Source organism: Ambystoma mexicanum, assembly GCF_040938575.1.
Source record: "Ambystoma mexicanum isolate Mex_15411 chromosome 12 unlocalized genomic scaffold, UKY_AmexF1_1 Mex_chr12_unloc.1, whole genome shotgun sequence".
Lineage (NCBI taxonomy): Eukaryota > Metazoa > Chordata > Amphibia > Caudata > Ambystomatidae > Ambystoma > Ambystoma mexicanum.
Window position 1 is genome coordinate 4,694,456 of NW_027182322.1, and position 11,110 is coordinate 4,705,565.

At 46.6% G+C, this 11,110-nt stretch overlaps 2 non-coding genes across 2 annotated transcripts; both read left to right on the forward strand.

Annotated features, from left to right (window-relative positions):
- The first annotated feature begins 2,086 nt into the window (after window positions 1-2,086).
- On the forward strand, window positions 2,087-2,158 carry TRNAH-GUG (transfer RNA histidin (anticodon GUG)). The gene has a single exon. It is a non-coding gene; the product is annotated as a tRNA-His (tRNA).
- Window positions 2,159-4,556: 2,398 nt separating this feature from the next.
- Window positions 4,557-4,628, forward strand: TRNAH-GUG (transfer RNA histidin (anticodon GUG)). Its single transcript has one exon. It is a non-coding gene; the product is annotated as a tRNA-His (tRNA).
- Window positions 4,629-11,110: the final 6,482 nt, after the last annotated feature.

Sequence of the window (11,110 nt, forward strand, 5' to 3'; positions counted from 1 at the left end):
ATGTTTAAATAAACAGGCATATCTGTGGACTTGTGGTCTTTCTACATTGGGACTCATAGTCTAGTCCTAGGCTATTGTAGGCACTGGCGTATCTTTTAGTGGAATGAGAGGCATTCTGTAGTCGCGTGAAAGGACCTTTCAAGTCAATCTGATCTGTATTGTCCTGTGAAAAAAAGCGTTCTTAGACACAGTGAGGAGTTTTTGGGGATAATGGGAAAATCATTTCCAACTAAATGACAGGAATTTCTTAGTCCAATCATGAGGTGTGCTAGGCTTTTTTATACTGTGGCGGAAAGAGAGACAGTATAACAGTCATTATAAATAAAGGGCCAAGGAAGTGACAGTTTATGGAAGGAACAATTTGCACATAGTTTTAGAATGTGGTCAGGAGGAGGACAATGTGCTTACACATATGAAACATTAGAAGGTAGACATTATGGAAGCACATATATTTCTTTATTTTTATTGTATTTGGGGAGAGGGGGTTAATATAGCACGTCCAATGTGGAAAAGTGCTTTCCATAGCACCTTGCAGGTGGGCGACATCTAGAGCTGTGCAGTAGCCACCCATGCCCCAGACGTCAAAGAGAACAAGAAGTTACACATGTTGGAAGTGAGGGTGAGACATTGAGGAGATATGATCCCCGTATGAAGCCGAGAGAAGGAGGAGGCGTGAACGTGCATCCATGTATGCAGGCGAGAAGGGAAGGAGCATTGGTCATGCATCCCTGCATGAGGGTGAGACAGGGAGGAGATATGATCCCCGTATGAAGCCGAGAGAAGGAGGAGGCGTGAACGTGCATCCATGTATGCGGGCGAGACAGGAAGGAGCATTGGTCATGCATCCCTGCATGAGGGTGAGACAGGGAGGAGATATGATCCCCGTATGAAGCCGAGAGAAGGAGGAGGCGTGAACGTGCATCCATGTATGCAGGCGAGAAGGGAAGGAGCATTGGTCATGCATCCCTGCATAAGGGTGAGACAGGGAGGAGATATGATCCCCGTATGAAGCCGAGAGAAGGAGGAGGCGTGAACGTGCATCCATGTATGCGGGCGAGACAGGAAGGAGCATTGGTCATGCATCCCTGCATGAGGGTGGGACAGGGAGGAGATATGATCCCCGTATGAAGCCGAGAGAAGGAGGAGGCGTGAACGTGCATCCATGTATGCGGGCGAGAAGGGAAGGAGCATTGGTCATGCATCCCTGCATGAGGGTGAGACAGGGAGGAGATATGATCCCCGTATGAAGCCGAGAGAAGGAGGAGGCGTGAACGTGCATCCATGTATGCAGGCGAGACGGGAAGGAGCATTGGTCATGCATCCCTTCCTGAGGGTGAGACAGGGAGGAGATAAAATCCCCGTATGAAGCCGAGAGAACGAGGAGACATGAACGTGCATCCATGTATGCGGGCGAGAAGGGAAGGAGCATTGGTCATGCATCCCTGCATGAGGGTGAGACAGGGAGGAGATAAATTCCCTGTATGAAGCCAAGAGAACGAGGCGGCATGAACATGCATCCTTGTATGCAGGTGTGACATGGAGTCATCATGAACATGCATCCCTTTATAAGGACATAACATGGAGGACGCATGCACATGAATGCCTGAATTTTATGGTGGTGGCCTTCGGGTGATTTGGCATGTGCAATTGGTGAAGAGCACTTCTCCTGCGCAAAAAAATAAATGTACTATTAGCACCCCTGAGGGAGCCTCTGTACATCCTATAGGGAGAAAACTCTGCAATGGAAGGGGACAGGGTCAATAACAGCTGTAAACTCTCACAAGACCATCACTGCTCTCACACTTTCCTGCTCTCAGGCTGGCGGGCCATTATCGGCCCTGGCTGCCACACCATTGCCAGGTTTGTGTAACTATATTATTTCTAATTGGCTCCACTTTGATGACTTTCATTTGGATTCTGACTTGATTATTGAGATCTTAAATAAGTGACTGGGGATCAGGTGTCCACTTATTCTCATGGATAACATCACAACCAACCTTTAATTCAAACATGAGACATGACATCACAGATGGAGTACAGCTTATGACAGAGGTGGAACGTCACATCGTAGTAGCCCAAGTAGCTCGCCGTGATCGTATAGTGGTTAGTACTCTGCGTTGTGGCCGCAGCAACCTCGGTTCGAATCCGAGTCACGGCATTCCGGTGAGGCAATGTCACGGCAGTTGGGCAGATATTTTAGAATTTCCATTAATACATTGGCAATCTCTGTGGAGGACTGAAACAATTCGATACGTCCTGTTACTGTTATGAACCTTTTGTTTCTTTAATGCTCTTTGCACACTTTTTCATCGGGTGACTGTAATGTATTTCAACCAAATCTAATTAAGAGCGCATTATGTGGTGACATTTGCATTACATGAAACATTATAACACTGCCATTTACGTCAATAACCACTAGCTTGATTAAGACATATGTATTGCAGCGACAGTATTTCCCAGTTACAAATGGGAATAAAAACAACATCCGCGAGGGATTGAACCAACGACATTTAACTGATGTTGCCAATGGAGCGCGTTACAGAGAGCGCGAGGTCCCGCCTTTACAGTCACACGCTGATGATAATACAGATGTTTAAATAAACAGGCATATCTGTGGACTTTTGGTCTTTCTACATTGGGACTCATAGTCTAGTCCTAGGCTATTGTAGGCACTGGCGTATATTTTAGTGGAATGAGAGGCATTCTGTAGTCGCGTGAAAGGACCTTTCAAGTCAATCTGATCTGTATTGTCCTGTGAAAAAAAGCGTTCTTAGACACAGTGAGGAGTTTTTGGGGATAATGGGAAAATCATTTCCAACTAAATGACAGGAATTTCTTAGTCCAATCATGAGGTGTGCTAGGCTTTTTTATACTGTGGCGGAAAGAGAGAGAGTATAACAGTCATTATAAATAAAGGGCCAAGGAAGTGACAGTTTATGGAAGGAACAATTTGCACATAGTTTTAGAATGTGGTCAGGAGGAGGACAATGTGCTTACACATATGAAACATTAGAAGGTAGACATTATGGAAGCACATATATTTCTTTATTTTTATTGTATTTGGGGAGAGGGGGTTAATATAGCACGTCCAATGTGGAAAAGTGCTTTCCATAGCACCTTGCAGGTGGGCGACATCTAGAGCTGTGCAGTAGCCACCCATGCCCCAGACGTCAAAGAGAACAAGAAGTTACACATGTTGGAAGTGAGGGTGAGACATTGAGGAGATATGATCCCCGTATGAAGCCGAGAGAAGGAGGAGGCGTGAACGTGCATCCATGTATGCAGGCGAGAAGGGAAGGAGCATTGGTCATGCATCCCTGCATGAGGGTGAGACAGGGAGGAGATATGATCCCCGTATGAAGCCGAGAGAAGGAGGAGGCGTGAACATGCATCCATGTATGCGGGCGAGACAGGAAGGAGCATTGGTCATGCATCCCTGCATGAGGGTGAGACAGGGAGGAGATATGATCCCCGTCTGAAGCCGAGAGAAGGAGGAGGCGTGAACGTGCATCCATGTATGCAGGCGAGAAGGGAAGGAGCATTGGTCATGCATCCCTGCATGAGGGTGAGACAGGGAGGAGATATGATCCCCGTATGAAGCCGAGAGAAGGAGGAGGCGTGAACGTGCATCCATGTATGCGGGCGAGACAGGAAGGAGCATTGGTCATGCATCCCTGCATGAGGGTGAGACAGGGAGGAGATATGATCCCCGTATGAAGCCGAGAGAAGGAGGAGGCGTGAACGTGCATCCATGTATGCGGGCGAGACGGGAAGGAGCATTGGTCATGCATCCCTTCCTGAGGGTGAGACAGGGAGGAGATAAAATCCCCGTATGAAGCCGAGAGAACGAGGAGACATGAACGTGCATCCATGTATGCGGGCGAGAAGGGAAGGAGCATTGGTCATGCATCCCTGCATGAGGGTGAGACAGGGAGGAGATAAAATCCCTGTATGAAGCCAAGAGAACGAGGCGGCATGAACATGCATCCTTGTATGCAGGTGTGACATGGAGTCATCATGAACATGCATCCCTTTATAAGGACATAACATGGAGGACGCATGAACATGAATGCCTGAATTTTATGGTGGTGGCCTTCGGGTGATTTGGCACGTGCAATTGGTGAAGAGCACTTCTCCTGCGCAAAAAAATAAATGTACTATTAGCACCCCGGAGGGAGCCTCTGCACTTCTTATAGGGAGAAAACTCTGCAATGGAAGGGGACAGGGTCAATAACAGCTGTAAACTCTCACAAGACCATCACTGCTCTCACACTTTCCTGCTCTCAGGCTGGCGGGCCATTATCGGCCCTGGCTGCCGCACCATTGCCAGGTTTGTGTAACTATATTATTTCTAATTGGCTCCACTTTGATGACTTTCATTTGGATTCTGACTTGATTATTGAGATCTTAAATAAGTGACTGGGGATCAGGTGTCCACTTATTCTCATGGATAACATCACAACCAACCTTTAATTCAAACATGAGCCATGACATCACAGATGGAGTACAGCTTATGATAGAGGTGGAACGTCACATTGTAGCAGCCCAAGTAGCTCGCCGTGATTGTATAGTGGTTAGTACTCTGCGTTGTGGCCGCAGCAACCTCGGTTCGATTCCGAGTCACGGCATTGCGGTGAGGCAATGTCAAAGCAGTTGGGCAGATATTTTAGAATTTCCATTAATACATTGGCAATCTCTGTAGAGGACTGAAACAATTCGATATGTCCTGTTACTGTTATGAACCTTTTGTTTCTTTAATGCTCTGTGCACACTTTTTCATCGGGTGACTGTAATGTATTTCAACCAAATCTAATTAAGAGTGCATTATGTGGTGACATTTGCATTACATGAAACATTATAACACTGCCATTTACGTCAATAACCACTAGCTTGATTAAGACATATGTATTGCAGCGACAGTATTTCCCAGTTACAAATGGGAATAAAAACAACATCCGCGAGGGATTGAACCAACGACATTTAACTGATGTTGCCAATGGAGCGCGTTACAGAGAGCGCGAGGTCCCGCCTTTACAGTCACACGCTGATGATAATACAGATGTTTAAATAAACAGGCATATCTGTGGACTTGTGGTCTTTCTACATTGGCACTCATAGTCTAGTCCTAGGCTATTGTAGGCACTGGCGTATCTTTTAGTGGAATGAGAGGCATTCTGTAGTCGCGTGAAAGGACCTTTCAAGTCAATCTGATCTGTATTGTCCTGTGAAAAAGAGCGTTCTTAGACACAGTGAGGAGTTTTTGGGGATAATGGGAAAATCATTTCCAACTAAATGACAGGAATTTCTTAGTCCAATCATGAGGTGTGCTAGGCTTTTTTATACTGTGGCGGAAAGAGAGACAGTATAACAGTCATTATAAATAAAGGGCCAAGGAAGTGACAGTTTATGGAAGGAACAATTTGCACATAGTTTTAGAATGTGGTCAGGAGGAGGACAATGTGCTTACACATATGAAACATTAGAAGGTAGACATTATGGAAGCACATATATTTCTTTATTTGTATTGTATTTGGGGAGAGGGGGTTAATATAGCACGTCCAATGTGGAAAAGTGCTTTCCATAGCACCTTGCAGGTGGGCGACATCTAGAGCTGTGCAGTAGCCACCCATGCCCCAGACGTCAAAGAGAACAAGAAGTTACACATGTTGGAAGTGAGGGTGAGACATTGAGGAGATATGATACCCGTATGAAGCCGAGAGAAGGAGGAGGCGTGAACGTGCATCCATGTATGCAGGCAAGAAGGGAAGGAGCATTGGTCATGCATCCCTGCATGAGGGTGAGACAGGGAGGAGATATGATCCCCGTATGAAGCCGAGAGAAGGAGGAGGCGTGAACATGCATCCATGTATGCGGGCGAGACAGGAAGGAGCATTGGTCATGCATCCCTGCATGAGGGTGAGACAGGGAGGAGATATGATCCCCGTATGAAGCCGAGAGAAGGAGGAGGCGTGAACGTGCATCCATGTATGCGGGCGAGACAGGAAGGAGCATTGGTCATGCATCCCTGCATGAGGGTGAGACAGGGAGGAGATATGATCCCCGTATGAAGCCGGGAAAAGGAGGAGGCGTGAACGTGCATCCATGTATGCGGGCGAGACGGGAAGGAGCATTGGTCATGCATCCCTTCCTGAGGGTGAGACAGGGAGGAGATAAAATCCCTGTATGAAGCCGAGAGAACGAGGAGACATGAACGTGCATCCATGTATGCGGGCGAGAAGGGAAGGAGCATTGGTCATGCATCCCTGCTTGAGGGTGAGACAGGGAGGAGATAAAATCCCTGTATGAAGCCAAGAGAACGAGGCGGCATGAACATGCATCCTTGTATGCAGGTGTGACATGGAGTCATCATGAACATGCATCCCTTTATAAGGACATAACATGGAGGACGCATGAACATGAATGCCTGAATTTTATGGTGGTGGCCTTCGGGTGATTTGGCACGTGCAATTGGTGAAGAGCACTTCTCCTGCGCAAAAAAATAAATGTACTATTAGCACCCCGGAGGGAGCCTCTGCACTTCTTATAGGGAGAAAACTCTGCAATGGAAGGGGACAGGGTCAATAACAGCTGTAAACTCTCACAAGACCATCACTGCTCTCACACTTTCCTGCTCTCAGGCTGGCGGGCCATTATCGGCCCTGGCTGCCGCACCATTGCCAGGTTTGTGTAACTATATTATTTCTAATTGGCTCCACTTTGATGACTTTCATTTGGATTCTGACTTGATTATTGAGATCTTAAATAAGTGACTGGGGATCAGGTGTCCACTTATTCTCATGGATAACATCACAACCAACCTTTAATTCAACATGAGTCATGACATCACAGATGGAGTACAGCTTATGATAGAGGTGGAACGTCATATTGCAGCAGCCCAAGTAGCTCGCTGTGATCATATAGTGGTTAGTACTCTGCGTTGTGGCCGCAGCAACCTCGGTTCGAATCCGAGTCACGGCATTGCAGTGAGGTAATGTCACGGCAGTTGGGCAGATATTTTAGAATTTCCATTAATGCATTGGCAATCTCTGTGGAGGACTGAAACAATTCGATATGTCCTGTTACTGTTATGAACCTTTTGTTTCTTTAATGCTCTTTGCACACTTTTTCATCGGGTGACTGTAATGTATTTCAACCAAATCTAATTAAGAGCGCATTATGTGGTGACATTTGCAGTACATGAAACATTATAACACTGCCATTTACGTCAATAACCACTAGCTTGATTAAGACATATGTATTGCAGCGACAGTATTTCCCAGTTACAAATGGGAATAAAAACAACATCCGCGAGGGATTGAACCAACGACATTTAACTGATGTTGCCAATGGAGCGCGTTACAGAGAGCGCGATGTCCCGCCTTTACAGTCACACGCTGATGATAATACAGATGTTTAAATAAACAGGCATATCTGTGGACTTGTGGTCTTTCTACATTGGGACTCATAGTCTAGTTCTAGGCTATTGTAGGCACTGGCGTATCTTTTAGTGGAATGAGAGGCATTCTGTAGTCGCGTGAAAGGACCTTTCAAGTCAATCTGATCTGTATTGTCCTGTGAAAAAAAGCGTTCTTAGACACAGTGAGGAGTTTTTGGGGATAATGGGAAAATCATTTCCAACTAAATGACAGGAATTTCTTAGTCCAATCATGAGGTGTGCTAGGCTTTTTTATACTGTGGCGGAAAGAGAGACAGTATAACAGTCATTATAAATAAAGGGCCAAGGAAGTGACAGTTTATGGAAGGAACAATTTGCACATAGTTTTAGAATGTGGTCAGGAGGAGGACAATGTGCTTACACATATGAAACATTAGAAGGTAGACATTATGGAAGCACATATATTTCTTTATTTTTATTGTATTTGGGGAGAGGGGGTTAATATAGCACGTCCAATGTGGAAAAGTTCTTTCCATAGCACCTTGAGGGTGGGCGACATCTAGAGCTGTGCAGTAGCCACCCATGCCCCAGACGTCAAAGAGAACAAGAAGTTACACATGTTGGAAGTGAGGGTGAGACATTGAGGAGATATGATCCCCGTATGAAGCCGAGAGAAGGAGGAGGCGTGAACGTGCATCCATGTATGCAGGCGAGAAGGGAAGGAGCATTGGTCATGCATCCCTGCATGAGGGTGAGACAGGGAGGAGATATGATCCCCGTATGAAGCCGAGAGAAGGAGGAGGCGTGAACATGCATCCATGTATGCGGGCGAGACAGGAAGGAGCATTGGTCATGCATCCCTGCATGAGGGTGAGACAGGGAGGAGATATGATCCCCGTATGAAGCCGAGAGAAGGAGGAGGCGTGAACGTGCATCCATGTATGCAGGCGAGAAGGGAAGGAGCATTGGTCATGCATCCCTGCATGAGGGTGAGACAGGGAGGAGATATGATCCCTGTATGAAGCTGAGAGAAGGAGGAGGCGTGAACGTGCATCCATGTATGCGGGCGAGACAGGAAGGAGCATTGGTCATGCATCCCTGCATGAGGGTGAGACAGGGAGGAGATATGATCCCCGTATGAAGCCGAGAGAAGGAGGAGGCGTGAACGTGCATCCATGTATGCGGGCGAGACGGGAAGGAGCATTGGTCATGCATCCCTTCCTGAGGGTGAGACAGGGAGGAGATAAAATCCCCGTATGAAGCCGAGAGAACGAGGAGACATGAACGTGCATCCATGTATGCGGGCGAGAAGGGAAGGAGCATTGGTCATGCATCCCTGCATGAGGGTGAGACAGGGAGGAGATAAAATCCCTGTATGAAGCCAAGAGAACGAGGCGGCATGAACATGCATCCTTGTATGCATGTGTGACATGGAGTCATCATGTACATGCATCCCTTTATAAGGACATAACATGGAGGACGCATGAACATGAATGCCTGAATTTTATGGTGGTGGCCTTCGGGTGATTTGGCACGTGCAATTGGTGAAGAGCACTTCTCCTGCGCAAAAAAATAAATGTACTATTAGCACCCCGGAGGGAGCCTCTGCACTTCTTATAGGGAGAAAACTCTGCAATGGAAGGGGACAGGGTCAATAACAGCTGTTAACTCTCACAAGACCATCACTGCTCTCACACTTTCCTGCTCTCAGGCTGGCGGGCCATTATCGGCCCTGGCTGCCGCACCATTGCCAGGTTTGTGTAACTATATTATTTCTAATTGGCTCCACTTTGATGACTTTCATTTGGATTCTGACTTGATTATTGAGATCTTAAATAAGTGACTGGGGATCAGGTGTCCACTTATTCTCATGGATAACATCACAACCAACCTTTAATTCAAACATGAGTCATGACATCACAGATTGAGTACAGCTTATGAAAGTGGTGGAACGTCACATTGTAGCAGCCCAAGTAGCTCGCAGTGATCGTATAGTGGTTAGCACTCTGCGTTGTGGCCGCAGCAACCTCGGTTTGAATCCGAGTCACGGCATTGCAGTGAGGCAATGTCACGGCAGTTGGGCAGATATTTTAGAATTTCCATTAACACATTGGCAATCTCTGTGGAGGACTGAAACAATTCGATATGTCCTGTTACTGTTATGAACCTTTTGTTTCTTTAATGCTCTTTGCACACTTTTTCATCGGGTGACTGTAATGTATTTCAACCAAATCTAATTAAGAGCGCATTATGTGGTGACATTTGCAGTACATAAAACATTATAACACTGCCATTTACGTCAATAACCACTAGCTTGATTAAGACATATGTATTGCAGCGACAGTATTTCCCAGTTACAAATGGGAATAAAAACAACATCCGCGAGGGATTGAACCAACGACATTTAACTGATGTTGCCAATGGAGCGCGTTACAGAGAGCGCGAGGTCCCGCCTTTACAGTCACACGCTGATGATAATACAGATGTTTAAATAAACAGGCATATCTGTGGACTTGTGGTCTTTCTACATTGGGACTCATAGTCTAGTCCTAGGCTATTGTAGGCACTGGCGTATCTTTTAGTGGAATGAGAGGCATTCTGTAGTCGCGTGAAAGGACCTTTCAAGTCAATCTGATCTGTATTGTCCTGTGAAAAAAAGCGTTCTTAGACACAGTGAGGAGTTTTTGGGGATAATGGGAAAATCATTTCCAACTAAATGACAGGAATTTCTTAGTCCAATCATGAGGTGTGCTAGGCTTTTTTATACTGTGGCGGAAAGAGAGAGAGTATAACAGTCATTATAAATAAAGGGCCAAGGAAGTGACAGTTTATGGAAGGAACAATTTGCACATAGTTTTAGAATGTGGTCAGGAGGAGGACAATGTGCTTACACATATGAAACATTAGAAGGTAGACATTATGGAAGCACATATATTTCTTTATTTTTATTGTATTTGGGGAGAGGGGGTTAATATAGCACGTCCAATGTGGAAAAGTGCTTTCCATAGCACCTTGCAGGGGGGCGACATCTAGAGCTGTGCAGTATCCACCCATGCCCCAGACGTCAAAGAGAACAAGAAGTTACACATGTTGGAAGTGAGGGTGAGACATTGAGGAGATATGATCCCCGTATGAAGCCGAGAGAAGGAGGAGGCGTGAACGTGCATCCATGTATGCAGGCGAGAAGGGAAGGAGCATTGGTCATGCATCCCTGCATGAGGGTGAGACAGGGAGGAGATATGATCCCCGTATGAAGCCGAGAGAAGGAGGAGACGTGAACATGCATCCATGTATGCGGGCAAGACAGGAAGGAGCATTGGTCATGCATCCCTGCATGAGGGTGAGACAGGGAGGAGATATGATCCCCGTATGAAGCCGAGAGAAGGAGGAGGCGTGAACGTGCATGCATGTATGCAGGCGAGAAGGGAAGGAGCATTGGTCATGCATCCCTGCATGAGGGTGAGACAGGGAGGAGATATGATCCCCGTATGAAGCCGAGAGAAGGAGGAGGCGTGAACGTGCATCCATGTATGCAGGCGAGACAGGAAGGAGCATTGGTCATGCATCCCTGCATGAGGGTGAGACAGGGAGGAGATATGATCCCCGTATGAAGCCGAGAGAAGGAGGAGGCGTGAACGTGCATCCATGTATGCGGGCGAGACGGGAAGGAGCATTGGTCATGCATCCCTTCCTGAGGGTGAGACAGGGAGGAGA